The sequence below is a fragment of the Castanea sativa genome, chromosome 2 (genome assembly GCF_040712315.1).
Source record: "Castanea sativa cultivar Marrone di Chiusa Pesio chromosome 2, ASM4071231v1".
Lineage (NCBI taxonomy): Eukaryota > Viridiplantae > Streptophyta > Magnoliopsida > Fagales > Fagaceae > Castanea > Castanea sativa.
This window is the reverse complement of record NC_134014.1, coordinates 7,510,735-7,533,489: the sequence shown is the minus strand read 5'-3', so window position 1 is coordinate 7,533,489 and position 22,755 is coordinate 7,510,735.

Genomic DNA, 22,755 nt, shown 5'->3' with positions numbered 1-22,755 from the left:
AAGTTTACACATGCCAATAAACTTTTTCCATATCTATCATGAACAATGCCAATATTCCCAAAATCCAAAAAAATTTATCTAACAACATCAATATCTACCTACATTGTCAAAATTCCATAAGCCACCCACATTATCCAAATTGCACCATGATCACAAAAATGATACTTCAAGAATGCTCCAAAGCCAACACTTTCCAATATAACCAATCAAAAAATGCCCCAAATTTCAAACAATCAAGTGACAATATCTCACCATGAAACTTTCAATAAAACATGCAACAACATTTTTCCAAGCAAGAAGCCAAAGAAAAACTCACCTTAGTGTCTACATGACAATATGGAGCATGGGTCCTAGGGTCTTGAAGAAGTCTATCCTCTTCATGCCAATCAAATGTTGGATTATATTTCTTACCATGAAGAGTAAGAAAAGAAGGTCCTTTGGAAGAAGAAGCCATCTTGATTCAAAGAAAAATGAATTTGAAAGATGGGTTTTCACTAAAATGGGTGTGTGAAGAAAATGCTCAAAACACAAGGATCTAAAGAAATATTGATGGAGATGGATGAGGGAGATTTGAGAAGCTTAGAAAAGTATTTTTTGGTGAGAAGAAATGATGAAGTGAAGAAGAAAATCCAAGGGGAAGAAGAGAGTGAATAGTGACAATAGAGAAAAATTCTAAGGCTCAAAAAAATTCTAAGGCTCAAAATTCCGGATTTTTGAAATTTTGAGCCTCAAAAAAACCCTAAACTTAAAAATGCTCATTCTAGCAACAAAAATAGCGGTTTTTTTGGAAAAGGAGGTTATTTGCCCCAAGGAGGTAGGCATTGGGCATGGCAAGGTGCCCAGGGGCATGCCCGCATGCACGCCACGTCGCATCGCCCCGCATCGTCCGGCACTTCGGCAAAATTGGCCCGTGCCTTTTTCCATTTTTCTGTCCCTAAATTCATTTCATGATTTTAGAGGAGGTTTCTAGCAAGCAGTTCGACGTTCCGAGCATTTTTTAATTTTTTTTATGATTTTTCCTATTTTTCGGCTTCCAAAAATCATAAAAAATAAAAATATGTTGAATCTGGCCTTCAAAATTTGACAGTTTGAATATTGGATTTCTCTTAGCATGTGTTCAAAAAATCAGGGCAAGAATCCAAGAATTGCTCCCAAAAAGACCCATTATTCCTCCTCAGCAAATTAATGTTTCCTCATACTAGATCAGATTTTTTCCTAAGCGCTCCTTAGGGGGGGAAGAGTAGGAGGGTTCTAAAGAGGCTAGCTGGGCTTGGCAGCAGCAGCCCTCCTAAGTGCTGCCATGGCCTTTGAAGGGTCCCAAGGGCATGCCACGGCCTTAGCATCCCACCCATAAGGCATGCCAAGGCCTCGCTCGCGTGCCCACGTCGTGCTGCCATTGCCCCTCATGCAGCGTGCATGCTGGGTACCCCCAGGGGCCTTGTTGCCTGCCCCCAGGGGCATGCCAGTGTGCCCACGCAAGCATGCCATGGCCTTGGCTGTGTGCCTTGGCCTTGGCTGCTGCATGCCCATGAGGTGCTGCCTTGGCTTTGGTTGCTGCATGCTCAGACACTGGCCTTGGCCTTGGCTGTTGCCACTGCCCACATATTAGGAGTGATTTCCTAAAAATGAGGGTTTTTTTGAAAAGTGAGGTTATTTTCCCCAAGGAGGCAGGCAGTGGGCATCCCAGGGCATGCCCGCATGCACGCCGCGCCGCATTGCCCCGCATCGTCCCGCACTCCGGCAAAATTGGCTCATGCCTTTTTCCATTTTTTTGTCCCTAAATTCATTCCATGATTTTAGAGGAGGTTTCCAGCAAGCGGTTTGGCCTTCCGAGCGTTTCTTGATTTTTTATGATTTTTCCTATTTTCCAGCTTTCGAAAATCGTAAAAAATAAAATATGTTGAATCTGGACTCCAAATTTTGACAGTTTAAAGCTTGTATTTTTCTCAGCATGCGTGCAAAAAATCAGGGTAGGACTCCAAGAATTGCTCCAAAAAAGTCCCATTATTCCTCCTCAACAAATCAATGTTTCCTCGTGCCAGACCAGATTTTTTCCTAAGCGCTCTTTAGGGGGAGAAGAGTATGAGGGGTTCGAAGAGGTTACCTTGGCTTTGGAGCAACACCCCCCCCCCCCCAAGTGCTGCCATGGCCTTTGCGAGATCCCAAGGGCATGCCACGGCCTTGGCATCCCACCCATAAGGCATGCCCGCGTGCCCACGCCGTGCTGCCACTGCCCCCCAAGCATGCATGCATGCTAGGGCCCTGCTGCCTACCCCTAGGGGCATGCCAGTGTGCCCATGCAAGCATGCCACGACCTTGGCTGTGTGCCTTGGCCCTAGCTGCTGCATGCATGCATGCCCAGGCCTTGGTTGCTGCGCGCCCATGCCTTGGTTGCGTGCCCATGGGAGGGCTGCCTTGGCCTTGGCTGCTGCATGCCCTGGCCTTGGCTGTTGCATGCCCATGGGGGGCTGCATGCCCTTGGGCAGGTAGTGGGCATCCCAGGGGCATGCCCGCGTGCACGCCGCGCCGCATCGTCCCGCACTTCAGCAAAATTGGCCTGTGCCTTTTTTCCATTTTATTGTCCCTAAATTGATTCCATAATTTTAGAGGAGTTTTCCAGCAAGCAGCTCGCCATTCCGAGCGTTCCTTGATTTTTTTATGATTTTTCGTATTTTTCGACTCCTAAAAATCATAAAAAATAAAATATGTCGAATCTGGACTCCAAATTTTGACATTTTGAAGCTATGGTTTTTCTTAGCATGTGTACGAAAAATCAGCGCAAGACTCCAAGAATTGCTCCAAAAAAGACCCATTATTACTCCTCAACAAATCAATGTTTCCTCGTGCCAGAGCTGATTTTTTCCTAAGGGCTCTTTAGGGGGGAAAAGGTATTCGGCGATGCATAGGGGCAACCCCTCTTGAGCAAGGCCATGGATAGGCATGCTTATGACGAGCTCCAAGGTCCCAACCCCGCGTGCTCCACAGTGTGAGGTGGTCCCTTAATGCATCGCCGGGGTGGTCCAAGGTTGGCATTTCACGTGTGGGTGGTATAGCTACGGCGTGCTCTTGCAAGGCGGACAGTGTTAGTTTCACCCATTGCCATGCAGAGCAAGCCTAAGATGATGATCATGTGCGCTGTGAAAGCCCTCTCTAGTGCCACTTTTCCTCGAGGCCACACCTACTCGTGCCTAGTGGCGGGGGGTGGATGGTCTCAATAGTCGCGCAGTGGGGGGATGCATGCACTCTTGGTATAGTTGGACACGCTATCGCAATGCAAATGGTGTTAGTTTCACCCATTGCTATGTGAAGCAAGTTCCATGGCAACCACTTGGGGTGTGCGTGTCTTTCTCACAATATGGTTGCGTGGTTGCGACGACGACGACGACAACAGCGACGACAATGGTGGCAGTGTCCCTTGATGTCCCTTGTAGTTCCTACGTGTGGTTGGTGAACCATGCAAGCTTGGTATAGCTTGGGCACGCTCTCGCAAAGCAGACGGTGTTAGTTTCACCCATTGCTGCGCGAAGCAAGTCTCACGGCGACCATTGGGCCTCTGCCTGACGACGACCCATCCTCGGAACGTTAAACTGTTTGCTGGAAACCTCATTTAAAATCAGGGAATGAATTTAGGGACAGAAAAATGGAAAAAGGCACGGGCCAATTTTGCCAGAGAGCGGGACGATGCGGGGCGATACGGCGTAGCGTGCACACGGGCATGCCCCTGGGCACCCTGCCATGCCCAATGCCTGCCTCCTTGGGGCAAATTACCTCCTTTTCCAAAAAGCCCTCATTTTTTTTTTTGCTGGAATGAGCATTTTTAAGTTTAGGGATTTTTTGAGGCTCAAAATTTCAAAAATCCGGAATTTTGAGCCTTAGAATTTTTTTGAGACTTAGAATTTTTCTCTATTGTCACTATTCACTCTCTTCTTCCCCTTGGATTTTCTTCTTCACTTCATCATTTCTTCTCACCAAAAAACACTTTTCTAAGCTTCTCAAATCTCCCTCATCCATCTCCATCAATATTTCTTTAGATCCTTGTGTTTTGAGCATTTCTTCACACACCCATTTTGGTGAAAACCCATCTTTCAAATCCATTTTTCTTTGGATCAAGATGACTTCTTCTTCCAAAGGACCTTCTTTTCTTACTTTTCATGGTAAGAAATATAATCCAACATTTGATTGGCATGAAGAGGATGGACTTCTTCAAGACCCTAGGACCCATGCTCCATATTGTCGTGTAGACACCAATGTGAGTTTTTCTTTGGCTTCTTGCTTGGAAAAATGTTGTTGCATGTTTTATTGAAAGTTTCATGGTGAGATATTGTCACTTGATTGTTTGAAATTTGGGGCATTTTTTGATTGGTTATATTGGAAAGTGTTGGCTTTGGAGCATTCTTGAAGTATCATTTTTGTGATCATGGTGCAATTTGGATAATGTGGGTGGCTTATGGAATTTTGTCAATGTAGGTAGATATTGATGTTGTTAGATGAATTTTTTTGGATTTTGGGAATATTGGCATTGTTCATGATAGATATGGAAAAAGTTTATTGGCATGTGTAAACTTTGTTTTATGAACATGGCAAAATTTTGTGGGTAAATTTGTGGGCATGGAAATTTTTGGACATGAAAAATTTTTTGGGTATGAAACTTTGAAAGAATTTTGTTGGGCATGTGATGTTGATTCTTGGAGATTTTGTGTGGTTATGACTTTGGCTATGTGAGAATTTATTTGAGCATGAGGGATTTTTTTTTCTTGGTCATGTAGGGTTTTTTTTTTTTGTGTGTGTGTGTGTGTGTGTGTGTGTGCATGGCCATGGAAAAATTTGGTAGTTATGCATGGATATGTGAAGAACTTTGGTTATGGTGAAATTTTGGCGGGGCATTGATTTTCTTTTGTGGTGGTAAGGCATTGACTTTTTTGGACGCATGAGAATTTTTGGACATGTGATTTTGGTCATGAGAATTTTTTTTAGGCATGTGATTTTGGTCATGGAATTTAATGAACTGAATTTGTGTGTTGCAGAGCCTCAAGAGTCAAGGTAGTCTCCAAATGTTGAGAGGTGCATGGGCAACATTTTCTCCTAACATCAAAAGCATTATCACTAAAGCAAGCTTTGGTACTTTCTTCGAAGCTCTGTCGAATCATGAGACTCATGGGTATAAAGATTTTCAGTTACTTCTCGCTTTGGCAGAGCGCTTCGGGACACTACTTGCACCTTCCATTTTTGAAAACAATGATGCAAATGATGATTTGTTTGAAAACAAATGTATTAGATATGTCAAAACGTCCCAGTTTGATTAAAAAAATCTTTTTGAGTGTCACATGGCCTTTAAAAATTATCAGAGAACGTAAAACTACATGGAATTGCATGAGTGTAGGTCGAGAGGTTGCGCGCCTCTTGGTGAATGAGGAATGCCATTCGGCACTCTTGGAGTGACGTTTGGCACTTCTAGAGTGCCAAATAGCATTAGGCCATGTTATGGCGTTCGTGCCATGGTGGGCCGATTCCTTATGATTTTCCAATGCATGTTTCGTGTTTTCGCTTTTTTTTTAAAAACGTTTACTTAGTTTGTGATGATGAAACACTCTCCTAGTTAGCTACAAACTCTATGAAACCTATTTCAAACCTGATTGGGAATTGATGGGCCTCATATAAATAAATCCTCCTAAGATAATTATCTGCATAAAGGTTAGCAACACACAATAATCACAAGCAAAAGTCATCCATGGCTAGCAATCAAAATTTTTCTCATCCAACAATTCATGAGATCAACAGATGGGTTCATAGCTTTGATTTTAGCACTAGGACCAGTTTACAGCCTTCAAACTAGAGGGAATTAACGCTTTGAGGAATGTCAAGATCAAGTGGGACTTCCTTCGTGCTGTGGTGAAATTTTGGGATTCGGAAGATCATGTGTTTCGGTTTAACACTGTTGAACTCTGTCTGACAATTGAAGAATTTTTCGCTATTTTGGGTTGTAATCCAAGCAAGAAATCTGTTGCAGTTTCTTGTGATCTCTGTTAGGACATATGTGTTTCACTTGTTTAGAACATATGTCATTCATATTATGTAATCAGTTAATCCTTTGACAAAACGCACTTTACTTGTAATTGAGTAGATTTAGGATGAGTTTTATACTTCAAGAAACTATGTTTCAAGATCAAGTGTTGAAGTCATCAAATTTGTTCAAGAAACAAGCTGAAAAGTGCAAGTTCATTAAAGCTCGACAGCTAGCATGTGTCGAGGTTTAAAGAGCTGTTGCAGCCCCGTGGCTCGACAGCATCTCGATACCTATATCTGTCGAGATTTAAGAAAAACAGATTCTAAGTTCTGTTTTGATTCCAATCCGTGGATGTGTCTTTGGGCCTTCTTTTCTTCTAACCTAGGCATATAAAAGGATTGTTTTAAGGGCTATCAAAGGGGTTTGCAAGTTGCACAAGTATTGAGAAATCCTTATTCATGCAAATTGTGACTTGAGACGAAGTTCTTGCCCTAATTCATCTTTCTTGTGAAGAAGTTGCTATATTTTTGCACCATAAGGTTTTGTAACCAAACATCTTCTTGATCTTCATCGTGTGGATGAATTGAAGAACTTTGTAGCCAACAATCTTCTCTAGTTGGTGATTGAAGTCACATACTGGGATCCGCGCAATTAGTTAGTCATGTACTTGGGAGCTGTGCATTGAAAGGAGAAATTGTCACTATAGAACAAGTCCAGTTGGGTATTGGGGTAAGGGTTCAATTGTAGGTTGGTAAGGTACTTGAGATTCCTTTACTTGTAACCGCTTGTTGTGATAACAATGGAATTTCGGGAGTGGTGACCTTAAAATCACCTGGTGGGGTTTTTGCCGTGTAGGTTTTCCCCATTCGTAAACAAATCACCGTGTCATTTCTTTTCCGTTGCATACTTTAGTTTATTGGTGATTTATCTGTGCTACCACGCTTTTGCATGTTAATTTAATTAAATTAATAACTTGGCTAATTAATCAACTTAATTCATCACAAGGGGTCAATACGTTTTTGGCCTATCAATCCCAAGTATAAAGGATCTTTTTCTGATGCTATCGGTCTTCCTACTTCCATTACTGATAGTATGATTGAAGGCCATATGGTGAATCTTCATGCAATTATCTCTTGGGTGATTGACAAACGCACTTATGGAGTGGCTGACAATATGCCGAAAAACTTCGGTTTGGCCTTATGCTTCATAGGAGAATTTTTACTTTGCTCTGGGAGGCATGGTTTTGTGGATGCTTGATCCATAAGTGTTGTGATCCAACTTAAGGATGGTGACAATCCTGTTTCTTTGATCTTGGCAGAAACCCTTCTTGGATTGGATGTTGTATTTCATGGTGGAAAACTTAAAACTTCTTAGGGAGTCCTTTGACTTTACAGATATGGTTGATGGAGCGATTAGACATGATTTCCAAGCCTACAACTGGTAATTACAGACCTAGCAGTTTTCTTAGCATGGTTGTAATCAAAACTGGATGTCAAATTGAGAGTGATTGGGTGAAGTTTCTAGACAAGAAATCTAGTACTTAAATTCAATGGAATTGTTATTGGTGGAAGTGCCCACCCCTTCTATTGCAGTCTCCAAGATTAGATAACATCTTCCTTGTTGGGTTGCGAAGGGTAACGTTCTACAAGGTAGATAGACTCTTGAGGCAATTCAAATACGAACAAGGAATGCCAGATGGCAAAAGAAGAAGACCCTTCTCTCCTGTGGACACAAATCCTATTACTGTAAAGAACATGCTATTGAGTTTAGAGATGGCTGATTAGGTGGACCGGTCTTTTGTCAAGGTTCACTTTCACAGGATGACTATAGAATATTCTAACTGGTTAATAGACAAGATTGTTGACAAGGAGGCTGAGAGGGTTGCTATTGTTAGGACATATGTGACTGGTTGTTATGAACATATGTCAACATTTTATGTAATTGGCTAATCATTTGACAAAACACACTTTACTTATAATTGGGTAGATCTTGATTGTGTTTAATACTACAAAGAACAAGAGTTCAAGTCTAGTATTGAAGCCATGCAAGTCTGTCCAAGAAACAAGTGAAGAAGTGCTGATTCATTAAAGCTCGACAATTGCTTGACAGATAGCTATCTATCGAAGTCTCGACAACTAGCTCGACAGCTGTATCTATCGAGGTTTACGAAATTCAGATTTCCAAATCTGATTTTCGGCCCATGCTGACATGTATGTGTAGGGTTTCTTTTCTTATAACCCTAGACATATATAAGGCTTATTTTAGAGGCCGTCATACAAGAGAATACAAGAAGAACACATGAAAAATGTGACAGAAGCCTTATTCTCTCTAAAAGAAGCTACTGCGTCTTTGTGCCTTAGGGTTTTGTAACCAAGTGCTTTATGATCTTCATTATTAATGAAGTGAAGAATTTTGCAGCCAACATTCTTCTTCCTCAAATTGGTGAGTGAGTCACGTGCTGAGATTCGTGCAAAGCAGTTAGTCACGTACTAGATCCATGCATCAAAGGGTGGCATTCATATATTGAAGAGTTCAGAGGTTCTGAAACGGTAGAAGGTTTCTACTGTAAGTTTATCCACAGGGATTGTAGAGTCTAGGGACAAAGGTTTTGTGCTAGATCTGGAACTTCTCTTTACTATAGTGAATTGCTTTTCGGGAAGGTTTCTCCTGAGGTTTTTTACTGTGAAACTAGTTTGTTTCATTGGTTTTCCTAAGTCATCATATCTTGTCTTATTTATTTTTTTCCGCTGCACTTAATGATTTTTTTGGTCATTTGATTTTGTGTGCAGAATATAGGCAAGCTTGGAATATAACAGAAACGATTTGTTGTTTATCCACAACGAGTAGGTATAGCAATTATCCAGCCACAACCGAAAAATTAAGAGGTAAATCATTTAAGTTTCATATATGGTTATTTATTTATGTACTCAAACTTATGTTTGGTAGTATGGCATGGTTAAATACCACAGCTTGGTGTTAACACTCAGAGCTTTACCTCTTCAAGGATAGCTTTATTTTGTGGGTACTTGATATTTAGGATATTTGATGACTTTTTTGTGAAGTATCAATTGTTTGCTCATATTAAAATTTTCCAAATATACTTTTTTTTTGGTGGTATTAGTATATTGCAAATATAATTATTTTACCATACTATATTTGTGTTGCAAGTAAAATAGGTTGTCCACAACTCTCGATTTGATGTTTTCTACTCTACAAGTCATTTCACCCTGTGACCACGAATCAGACAATCATTAATTATGTTGTTGTTTATGATATACTATGATCTTATATTTAATTTTATATCTCATTATGTTATTGTTTGGGGAGGGAAGGAAAAAAGAGTTTTAACTTTGGCCGATGCTTCACAACAGCAATACTATATACTAAAACTTTATAGATTTGGTATCAGTTGACTTAGAAGGATTTAACTCATCTGATTCCTTATACTCATGCATTTCCTTTCTAAATTCCCTGTGAATGTTAGATACTACTCTTTCTCTCTCTTTTCATTCCTCATTTTCATTTTTGGTAAGGTGAGTTTCTCAGTTTTTGGAGTCTGTCTGTCAGAGCTTTGAACCCTTAAACAAACAAGATTTCAATAGTTTATGTGTCTTTCGACCATGCTGGTAAAAACGAATATGGAGCAACTAGCAAAAGTAAATTGGTAAGTCTCTCATTCTCATCTTTATTATATCTTACCACATAGATTAGGCTAAAAGGTTCATTTGATAAAAACATTGTTATTTTCCTCTCTTTTCCTTTTTTTTTTTTTTAAATTTAATTTTAATTGGCTGGAATGGATGAAAATGATGATTTAGTGGTAGCAATCTGATTACTACATAGTTTCAGATAGCTTAATATAGAGTAGAGAAAAAAAGGTAAGATTGGATATTGATTAAAGTATTATGTCTACTTTTGGCTTCTTGTAGGATGAATGCTTTGACATAAGGGAAATTGTTGTTGCACACCATGGAGTGCATGCGCACCGTACGCACAATTGATATGTGTTTCTGCTTCTCTCTTTGCAGGAATGTTGCCTCCAGCATGCTAAAGATCTATCTTTGTGTCATCAACAAGCATTTTGATGTTTGAGGCTAAGATATATCACATTCTTGATCTGAATCATTTTCTCAAGCATTAAGGACATTATGATGTAAATTTTGTTTACAGTGTGTTTAGGCTGATTCCTATATGGGTATTATAGATGACCATCAAGTTCTTGTACAGCCTCAGGTGGATATCAGAGAATATGGATCTGTTACTGATAATCAACTTGCTACATCATTTCTCTTTAAGGAACAAGCTCTATGAATCTATTATAATGAACGTTTTAGCTCAGAATTTATCTAGCATTACTTAGGTATGACATTTTATCAATGGACAGAGCTTTTACTACCCCTGGTAATCTCTCTCTTTCTCTCTCTCTGAATTGTCTGTCTCTTCTTGTTCTGCTGGTGGCAGGTGACCTGACTAAGCAACTGTCGGAATCATTCACACCTGATAATGCCTTCAGGTTTAGTCCATGATCAATTCGACAACAATTAAATGGTTTCCATTCTAAGGAACCACTTTCCTTCTTTGGGTATGCTCTTTATCATCATTTTTTTAATTCTATCTCAGCCAATAACATTGCAGTCTGACATCTGCCTTTATCTTAAGTATAAAAAAAATTGGTGGTTGGAGTGGAGTGCCAGGAGTGGGGTGGTCTGGTTTAAAACTCCCAATAAATTTGTCAAAATGAAGAAATCTTTCAGAAACTAGCCTTTCCTTGGAGATGAGAGTAAAGAATGATGTAGCTGAGCACCAGCCTAACCTGCCACAACTCATAACGTTAACATGTAGTTCCTTCATGACTATGGTCTTTGATTGTTGCTTTTGTTGCAGGAGTTCCCAGCAAATTCATTATTTGAGGCTGATGCAACAAGTGAAACATCCACTGCTGACCTCTCTCGCTTCATTCCCAACATGCCGTCTTCTCCATCTGTGCCCCATGTTATCAGCAATGGGTAGGTTTTGGAAACGGTAACCTCTCACTCTGTGTTTTGAGAAGAAATATGTATGTGAATGGTGAAACAAGAGTATATTAACTTCCTGAATTTCTTCTGTATTATTTTTTATCCAAGATAAAGACACTTTGAAAAGAAAATGAACAATTTTATAAAAATAAAAATGACTGAAAGTTGTTTGTGAATCTGTATTAACCTAAATCAATGCAGTGACAAATTATGGAAATAGTAAGATTGACCATCTTGGCTGCTAAATATTGTGGTTGGTGACAATGTTCTTTTTGATCTACTCCCAAGTCTTTTCCCTAAAAGCAATATTCCATTGATCAGACCCCATACATTTTATGTCTTTAGTTATTAGGTGTCTCCATGTGTTTCATGTCTTTAGTTATTTGGCTTGTAATTGAACTAGATTTATTTGTTCTCCTTGGTGGTTATCTTCACTATTGTTGAATGTAAAATTCCTTAAATGAAATCTTTAGCTTTCAAAATCTTGATTGATTGATTTGAGCTGACATGTTTGGTTTCTAGATTTTAGTGATGTCATGGTTGTACACTACGAGTTGAGTGTTCTATTAAAATTTAAAGATTTACATCTTGGTATTTGAATCCATGCACTCACCAACTGTATGGAATGCAAGCTTTGGGTAAAAGTGATTATCTTGCAAATATGGTTTTTAAAACTTTTTTTGAGAAGAACTCATTTGAAGTGTTTGTGTTAAGTTCAACTCATTTGGTTTATTTTCAATGATTGAAACATCATCCTCCAAATCCGTGCCAATAGTGATGCACTAAAATGCCTTTTGTTCTATCAACAGATTCAATGAGACTAATCATTGAGTGGGTGTGGATCATCTAAATAATTTGAAGATTTTGTGGAAAATATGGTGAAGGATCTATTGCTTTTTCCAGCTTGGATACTTTGAGGATTTCGGAAACTGATCTAGCTTAGGTACTTGGTTAATGTCATCAGTAATCAAATGTTATTGAGTAATTTGGAGTAGTGTTCTAGTGGGATCTCTGATTTTTGGCATTCAATACTATGGTGATATTGAGTTAATCAATTTTCTTCCAAATAAGAGAAAAAAGCTTAATAATATCACAAAGTCACTAATGGGGAAGAGAGGATGGTCCACCAAAAAAGTTCATGTCCTATAGTTGGGAGGGCTTGAACTTGGTTCATCTTCTATGTTTCTAGATAAATGTAGATTAATTATGAATCTTAATCCTTTGTAGATATTCAAATGCTAATGTTCTTAACTCTTCTTCTTTGTTTTCTTTGGGTTTTTTGATGATCTCCCAGTTTATTTGATCCTAGATGGCAAACAAATTGGAAGCACAAAAAAACTAGCAACAAGTGAACAGCTCATCTAATTATCTTTTTTTTGTATTCCTTTTTCCCTCAAGGGTAAAAAAAGGGTTTTGGGGGGGGGGGGGGGGGGAAGAAGCATAAATCCTAGCCTTCTGATTATCTTGTCTTTGTTCTTTTTTTTTTTAGATGAACTTGTTTCTTTGTTCTAGCCATCTGTACCTTTGTATAAATGATAAGACTGGGTTTGCAGAGTTGATTTTGAATAGAGTAATGAAAATTTTGCACTTGGAGATGTTGGAATAGATTTATGGTAAATAATCATTATTCAGTAGGATGCTCGACATCTAAACAACAACTGTTGGAATAGATCTATGTTATACTGGAATAATATTAAATGCATTTCAGAAATATGATCTGCTCCAAAACTTATCAAAAAAAAAAAAACCATAAATATGATTTGCTCCAAAGTTTGTATAGGTCCATATATCTCTGTTATAATTTAGTCATCTTGTTCTCCTTCAATTAAGAGCATAGTGATTTTTTTGGTCATTTTATTATGTGTGCTTCATATAGGCAAGCTTGGAATATAAAAACAGAAAAGAGTTGTTGTTTATCCAAAGCGAGTTGGTATTGCAATTATCTAGCCACAGCTGAAAAACTAAGTGGTAAATCATTTAAGTCTCAAATATGGTAATTTACTTATGTACTTGAACTTATGTTTGGTAGTATGGCACGGATAAAGACCACAACTTGGTGTTAACTCCCCTGTTTCTTTATATTCATGCTTCGCCTTTCTAAGTTCCCTGTGATTGTTAGATACTACTCTCTCTTTTCATTCCTCAATTTCATTTTAGGTATGGTGAGTTTTTCAGTTATTGGAGTTTGTATGCCAGAGCTTTGAATTCTTAAGCAGACAAGATTTCTATAGTTTATGTCTTCCAACCATGCTGGTAAAAACAAATATGTAGCTACTAATTCTCATCCTAATTATCTTTTACCACATAGATTAGGCTAAAAGGTTCTTTTGCTGGAAATTTAATTGTAAGATGCTAAAAACATTGTTACTTTCCTCTCTCTTTTTTTTTTCTTTTTTATATATTATTTTTAATTTAATTTTGATAGGCTGGAATGGATGAGGATGATGGTTTGGTGGGAGCAATCAGATTACTACATAGTTTCAGATATAGCAGTACTCAGAAAGCATCCCTTTGAAATTACATAGTCACAAGAACTATCTTAAGAAATAAGGTAGAGTTACACATGGAATTTTTTACTTTTATATGGTAGGTAGAGTGGAAATAGGATTCAAACTTAAGAACACCTATTTTGATGCCATGGTAAACTATTAGTTGTCCCAAAAGCTTAAACTAATAGAAAATTTTTCCTAAGCCATTATTGTATTAATTATAATGTAGAGTTTATCCTAACTAAACCAGGTAACTCACCTTTTACAGTTTACATGACAATAGCCACCAATATTGTCTCTTAAAACTATGAAGTTGCTGCGTCAACAATCAGAGCAGGGCTTGTGCTTTTGTGCAGTAGAGTGGAGAAAAATGGTAAGATTGGATATTGATTAAAGTATTATGTCTACTTTTGGCTTCTTTTAGGATAAATGCTTCAACATAAGGAAAATTGTTGTTGCACAACGTGGAGTTCACACATAGAACACACAAGATTGGAAATTGTGTGTTCAAAACACGATTTGACAATTTATGTCAAATTGTGTTTTGAATCCATAACTTTAGTTGACATGGCATACACACACCATATACACTGGTTTGTATATAACAAAGCTCTTGACATAATATGCAACTTATCATTACTACTTTTACAATCCAAGGATGCAACTTTTAGGTCACACATTGGAATAGATGATGCCAACAAGTTCTTTGACTTCTGTATTACTGGCCCATAGGAATTTTCCTTAGGTATCAATGGTCTTGCAATTCCCTTACTTAGAGGAAATGTGGATTACCAAAGAAAGAAAGAAAGTATAGCACTAAGACAAGGAGGAAACTTCTAAAGTTAGTTTGGATGCGCTAGCAACAAAGGGAAATCAAATTAAAAAATGATGTATGCAATCTTTTTCCGACTAGGAATGACACCAACAGTAATCATCTACTGTTGATTTTTGTCATTTCATGATGAATTGAACTTGCATTCCTGTATTTTTTTTTTTTTTGTTGGCTTTTGCTATTCCATGTTTCAAGGTCCTGTAAGGTAGATCATGAGTATTTCACAGGTTGCTTTTGGTGTTTTTGGGTAAATCCACTAGGATTATGTCTTGGTACTTGAATTAATGATGAGGAAGATTTGGCCAATGAACTCTAACTCAATGGGCACCTCCTCCCCTTAATAGTAAAAAATATGAGGAAGAGAATTTGGAAGCTCAATACATGGATGCCAATTTTTGTGATTCAATTTCCACTGCAAGGGAATTTTTTTTAATGCAATTCATAGCCGTGTGTCCTGGCTGCATGTGAAAAAATTTCTATTCTATGGTAGTGTTCTGTCTACTTACCTTTTACCATTTAGCTGCCTCTACTGAACCAATTCCCTACCTACCTTTGTCTCCATATGATTAAAAGTCTCTAAACCATTTTCGCATTATCTTTATAGTGGGTATATATCAATTTTTTAATGCAAAATTTGTGTTTCTTTGCATTATTTAAATGAGAATAGCATATAAAAATTTCCCAATAAATTTCATTTTATTCATCCTTTAGAGTTTGGTCATATTATGACACTTCTCTTTTTCCCAAAAGAAGGCACAGTCTAGAGCATTGCTTTAATAAATTCATTTTTTTGCCTTGCCAATGACCATCTGTTGTGGCTTCCAGAATTCCAGATCTTGTTGATGATTAGTGACATATAATTGTTAGATAATAGTCTTTATAAAGAGTATAGCTACTATCATCGTCATGTGAATATGCCATGGATGCTTGACCTAAATGATACATATGCAACTAGCGTGTGTGTGTGTGTGTTTTGGTATAATGTGAATCCAAAAGGATCCTCAGTTCCCATTCATAGGCCACCATATCAAAGAATACTAACAATTTTGTAAGAACATTGTTGTGATACTTTACTAGCTACTCTCCAACTTTGTGACATGGTCTTCTGTTGATCATGGCATGTTGGCATGTTTTTGTTTTCCAACCATTGGAAGATATTCACATTCATTCTTCCTTTCTTTTTTTTTTTCTTTTTCTTTTTTTTCAGGTAGAATGAGTTTATTAGAAATTTGATTCTATATGTCGGGCAGCAGGAGCCAATTAGCCACAGGAGCATTGAATACTAGGCGGATGTGTTTGAGAGTGCATCTTTCTTCTTACCACACTAGTAATAAAAATATTTAGAGACTACCAAAAAGCAAATTGTTATGTATCTCATATCTATCCTCAATAAATCTTAACTTGCAGAATAGATAACTTCATGTGTTTTGAAATTGTTTTTGCCAGTTGGTAGAAATATTAATGTTTCCTCACTTTTCTTTTCTATTTTTTTCACTAACTTATGTTCGATAGGATGGAATGGATGAAGATCGTAGCTTGGTGTTAGAAATTGGAGAGCTGCCTAGTTTCAGTGTAGCTTGATTTTTGAAGACTGATCGTGACTTTTCAATGACTCCTTGTAAAGGTCAGCTTTATGTTCATGTAAAGATATTATTGATGATTTGTACGGATGCTATTTCTTTTCAAATTGACACTATTTTGTACATATCAGTACTCAAAAATCATCCTTTAGAATTTACATAACAAAAGAACTATCAAGAGAAATATTTTAGTGGGTCAGAACTTGTCAATTACAACAGGATTGGATGTTCCAATGCTTGTTGCCTTTTCTTCTTCATAAGTCCTTTGCTTAAGTTGGTGAGAATGCCATCAGTTTGTGCACTAACTGTATGAGTGGGTAGAAAAACTTAACTAAAAAAAATTAAGTGATTATCAATTTCATGATTTACATTAGACTTAGCTGTTGGAGCAGGAAAAAAATAGAATGATTTCCTAAGATATAATGTTTTGTTTCTTTGGAAGTTTTTCTTTGTAAGCATTTAATGCCTTTGATGTGCATTGATAATAGCTTAATTTTGCATATTTATATAATCAATTTTGTGCTTAATTGAATTTTATTGCGTGAATTTGTTTTTTATAGGAGAATGGAATTAAATAATTAGATTTGTGCAAAGAAGAAAGCTAATGGACTTTACTTTTACAAGGGCCATGATGAAGTTAAAGAAGCTCAACCCAATTAAATTTAAGTCCAATTGGAGCAAGGAATCAAAATAAAATTGCACCAAATCCAAGTCCAATTCGGGTTAGGATTCTAGCTTGCACATCAGTTAGTATTTTTGGCATAACGTTTGGGTCAAATGTCCAATAGAGATGATTCAAGTTGGGTTGGAAAGTTAGCTTAAAGGACTACAACTTTGTAGTTTACTAAAAGTCCGAATTATGATGTTAAATGAGCCAAAATTATCGGTTAAATGAAGCCTAAAAACTTGAGATTTTTTCCAAATGAGAATTTAACTTGTAATAGGATTCCTTGACCTATTTAAAGGCTCTTTAGGGAAAAATTCAGAGGAGACCAAGGCTAGTGCTAGGGCTCATGGCTGAATGTATAGAGAGTTGCGGCTACCTCTTCCATGACAACTAGTTTTAATTATTTTTGTAGTTTAACGTTTAGTATTTTATTTTTGTATTTTCTTTCAATTACTATGAGTAGCTATATTTATAATTAGGGTTGAGGATGAAACTTGTTAAGGATTATCAGTAATATTTATGTGATTTGATTTTTCCCACAATAGTTGTTCTTTAATGATTTAAATTGCTCTTGCTTCATATCAATTGACAAAGATGCGATTCTAGATATGAGTTCAATCATGTTTTTCTCATGATTTAGGATTTGTCTTAATTAATTGAATGCTTTGTTTATTATTTTTTGATTTTAAAATTGGATATCTCTTGTGATTTGTTTGGCTACGGATACAATTGATGATTTGATTTTATACCTAGGAAGTAAAGAAGAGCATGCTTTAAATATTTAAATAGAAGCTTTAATGATAATATTTTCCATTTAACAGCTAACTATCATGAATACTTTTCGATGCAGAAATTTGCTTTTAAGGTGAAGTGAGGCCCATTCTCAATTCTAATGTATGAAATTCCTAGTTTTCTACCTGAACTCTTGCATCAATAATTGTTCATCATAGATAATGTGGAATATTACTTTGTTTGCTTTCATAAAATTCTAGGATTGAAAACATGTTAAATCAATCCATGCACTCACAAACGTTAGGGAATGCAAGCTTTGTGTAGAAGTCATGTCCTTGTTTTACATTATTGTTGTTCTTGCTCATATGGTTTTCTAAATTTTTGTTAAGAACATATCATTTGAATTGTTTATGTTAACTTCAATTCATTCGGTTTAATTTCTCTTGGGTTATGAAACATTATATTCCCAATCCCATAAAAGCAAAAATGTCTTTACACATGTAATGAGAAAACCTTAAAACCTGCATACATTATACAATTAAATGTAACATAGAAAATTTACCAATGGTACATTTCAATCCATTTTCTTGTTTCATAATTCATTTCATCTCTTGACCTTACTTGAATAGGTTTTTAGTTATACACTTATTACGTCAAGATGGCAACATATACAATATGGATTTGTTTATACAAACAATTTCATTTGTCATTGATCAAGAAACTGTAAGCATAGATTATAATGTGGACTTTTGTCCTAACTAAGCCAGGTGACTCACTTTTCACAGGTTATAGGACAAATGAAACCAATATCATCTCTTAAAAATGTGAAGTTGATGCATCAACCATTTGAGTAGGGCTTGTGCTTTTGTGCAATAGAGTGGTAGTAAAATGTAGGGGTAGATATTGATTAAATAACTGTCTAATTTATTTATCTATTTATTTTTCTATAGTAATAACTGTCTACTTTTGGTTTCATTTAGGATGATTGTTGTGATATAATATGCACCCTATCTCATGACTACTTTTATGTCCAGCAGTCCAGGCATGCATACATCACATGTTGGATCAGATGATGCAACCAGTTGCTTTGACTTCATTATTACTGGCCCAGAGGAATTTCATTTGTTATCAGGGTCTTGCAATTCCTGCTTTACAAGAATACTGGATTACTAAAGAGAAAGTTTTACATGGGGTTGAATTAGTTTCATTTACACACGTTCAACGCCAAACCAAATTTGACTCAAATTTGGTGATTGCTTATTAATAGGATGAGAAGATATTAGTGGCAACAAATAAATAGGCTTTGCAGTTGTATATATAGCCAGTCATGCTTAGTTCTTTAAAATGCACAACTTTGGTCTTTTGCAAACCGGGTTTAGAGAATTTGAAAATTCTTGTTTGCTGGTTGTGGTGAGAGAGAGTTGTTTGGGTGTACTTGGGGCTTGCGTTTTGTGAGAGTATTTTTGTGTCGCTTTTTTAATCTTCACTTTTTTTTTTTTAGTGAAACCTTCTACAGCGCTGCCCATGGATGTAGGCCTAAGGCCAAACCACGTAAATCTGTGTCCTCTATGTGATTGTTTCTCCTATTTTTCTACTTTTATTTCAAATAAACCCACTTTATTTTTTTTGCTTCACTCATAACCAAAAAAAAAAAAAAACATCAAGGCTTCTGCTATCTCAACATAGAGTATAATATTAAGATAGGAATGAAACTTCAAAATTTAGTTTGGAATCTATGCACTAGAGATAAAGGGTATTTAAGATGACAATGATTTATGGTGCCAATCTTTTTCTTTTTGAAAGTGTCACCCACCTCTGATTTTAGTCATTTTCATAATGAATTGAACAAGAAATTATGTTTTCTTATATTTGTTGGCTTTTGCAATTGCATGTCCTTTGCAGCTACTAATACTGTAGATGATGAATTTTGGCGGATCATTCTCTATAGGCACATCTTAATACTTGAATTAATGATAAGGAAAATTAGGTGTGTATAGATGCCAAATTTTGTAATTCGACTTTCAATGCAATTGAGTTTTTAAGAGAGATACTTAATTAGATGTTTGCAGATTCAAATATTTGATTTTGTAGTCATGTACTGTCTACTAATTACATTTCACCATTTAGCAGCATAGCCAAAGTTTGTTTTTGAATTTCAGAAAATGAGCTAAAAATAAAGGTGTGGTTGGATGAGATGGGAAGAGGATTGTAAAATGGATTGGGCCTAAGCCCATGTTAGCAAGCCCACAAATATAGGAGCCCAATAGTCAAACAAGGGCAAATTTATTAGAGTTTGGGGCCGAATAGACTAATATGTAGTTCAATATGTCCATGGGCATTTGGTGAATTGTAATCTTGCTTTTGTCATGGGAGAAAGAATTATAAAATACAAAAACTCTATTATATGTAGATTCTTGATGATTTAAGATTTCTTTTGCTTTGCATGATTATATCAAAGCTGCCATTGGTCATGTAATTTGACTCGCTACTTAACTCATTACTTGACTTAATACTATATGAAGAAGAATCAAAGAATCTTCAGTTAAGATATTATCACTAAGATCAATCTCCTCCTTTTGTTAAAAAAAAAAAAAAAGAAGAAGATCAATCTCCTCCTTTTATTTGTTGCTGCAGTCCATGTCCACCAAAGAAAGAATCGTGTCACCACAAATTCAAATGGACTTAATTAACTTTGAGGTGTTACCTAACTCACTCTCTAAACTTAGAAATTCATCACAACAACAACTGTAAAAGTATTAGCACTAGTACAAGCATAAGAGGTGCCATCCCCCATACAAATATTAGTACCAGTAGAAGCATAAGAGGTGCCATATAGACATCTTGTTGGTTAATATAAAAGTAAATGGATATAAGCCCAACTATCCAAAATAAGTGCAATTAGCCCTCAATTTTCTTTAAAATATCTTTAAAATACTTAAAATAAATCCTAAAATCTGATTAAATAAATTATTATTAATTTTGTGTTAAAAACAAATCTAATCACTATTAGTATTAATAATAAAATCATTTATTAATTATTATTAATTAATATGTTCAATTATTTTACTTAACTAATTTACCTAACCTAAATTTACTAGTTAAGTAAAGAAAACTATAGTTTAATTAGTAGACACTAGAAACTAGAGATAGGTGAGGATTCCTTTTTATTCAAATATCTTACAATGTTTGCATTTGTAAAAATTGGTCAAGAACGTAGCTTTCAAAATAGCGTTAATGATAGTGTAATATCTTAAAGGATCCTACTTACTACAACTCATGTGTTACCTATAGTGTACCCTCTAGAGCCTATTACCAAGTGAATCCTAGAATTAGTTTTCTATTTGAATTTCACTATTCACAGAAAAATTAGGATGTGAAGCTGAATGAATTAGTGTTTGCAGGAAAATGCCATGACCATGAGTTGGGGGAAGCAGCCCTCCAACTAAAGTTCAAAAAAAAAAGGGGGGGCCTAAATAGGAACAAATTATGAAACTACAAATGTCACACCCCAAACCCTAAAGGGTTCAAAGCATGAGAAGAAGAACCATCAAAAGAAATTGTAGGGGATTTTTTTTTTCTTTCTTTCCTCATGATATATATAAATAAAAATACTAATCTCTCTACAAGTACAATGTAAGTCAAAACTCTATAACATAATTACAGCGATACAACTAAAAATCATATGCCTTCAAAATACAAGAATTTATTTTGAAACTCCAAACAATATCACAGACCTCCCTAGAAACTCCACCAACAAATCTAGGATTGGCACACCCAAGGCTTACAACTTCAAGAGTTTAACATCCAATTAAACTAACTATGACCTCTTCAAAATTAGGTCGAACCACGTAAATCTTTATGTTTCTTGTGTGATAGTTAGTTTCTCTTATTTTTCTAATTTTATTTCACATAAATCCACTATCTTTTTTTCTATCACTCATAACAAATAAGGATCAACGCTTCCACTATCTCAACAAGAAGTATAGTAATAAGACTCAGATGGAACTTCAAATGTTTGTTTGAAATCCATTCACTAGAGAAAAAGGGTATTTAAGATGACAAAATGATTTATATGGTGCCAATCTTTTTCCTACAGAAACTGCCACCCACAACAATTTCCCACCTCTGATTTTAGTCATTTTCATTATGAACTGAATTTGCAATTCTGTTTTCTATATTTCTAAAGGTAGATGATGAAGTATTTTGGTGAATTTCATCTATAGGCACATCTTATTACTTCAATAATGATTAGGAAAATTAGGGAACTCTCTATACATTGATGCAAAATTTTGTAATTTTTTTTCGAAGATATTCTTATATTAGATATTTGCAAATTCAAATATTTAATCTTGTAGTTCTTTCTACTTATTATTACATTTTACCATTTATCAGCATAGCCAAAGTTTGTATTTGAATTTCACAAAATGAGCTAAAAATAAAGATGAGGTTGGATGAGATGGGAGAAGGCTCGTCAAATGGATTGGGCCTAAGCCCATATTAGCAAGCCCAATATAAAATAAGGGTAAGTTTATTAGAGTTTTGGGCTAAGAGACTAACATGTGGTTCAATAGGTCCATGGTTGTGCATGATTCTCTGGGTGTAGGAAGAAGAGTAGCTAAAATTGTTTCCCGCGAAAAACTTTTAACTGAAATAAACAGAAATACACATAAGCTAAAAGCTGCCTTTTTGGAAAAAGGAAACCCTAACCACTCTTAACAGCTAGTAACAGTACTAACAGAAAATAACCGTTGCTTGGCATCAGTTATGGCTTGAATGATTGCAAGCCAATATATGCCAAGTTGGTCAAACTAAAGCTGACCGAGTCCTACTTATGCACTAAGAGCAGGGGCAGAGCTAGGGGGTTCTAGAGGGGGCAATTGCACCCCTGACCTCACCCAAACCCCAACCCTTAATATAAATAAATAAATATATATATATATATATATATATATATATATATATATATATATATATTTCTTTCCTTCTTTGAGATTTTTAGTATTTGCTATGTATATGTTTCTGTTTGCTTTAAGTTTATGGTCTTCAACTCTACATGTAATCGTGCTATGAGGCTGTCACTCTTGACTCCAATTATAATATACTTTTCTTAACCAGTGATTAATAAGAAGTTCCTTTAACTTCGTATAATAATGACTATATATTGATTATTATTTTTTTCTTAATCTTTTACTTCTTTGAAAAATATACTTATAGTTACTTATGAAGTATCTTAAGTAGTAAGTACAACAACATTAATACTAAATCTAACATTACGCACGAGGGGGGAAAAAAACTTATCACTAATGTAAGTGCACAATTGCACCTGGACCCAAGAATAGTTATGGGCTCAGACCCAATGAGCCTTAAACAATAAGAATTTGTAGAGTGTGGGCTTGAAACCCAGGTTAGAAGTGTATGAGGATGAAATGACAAACT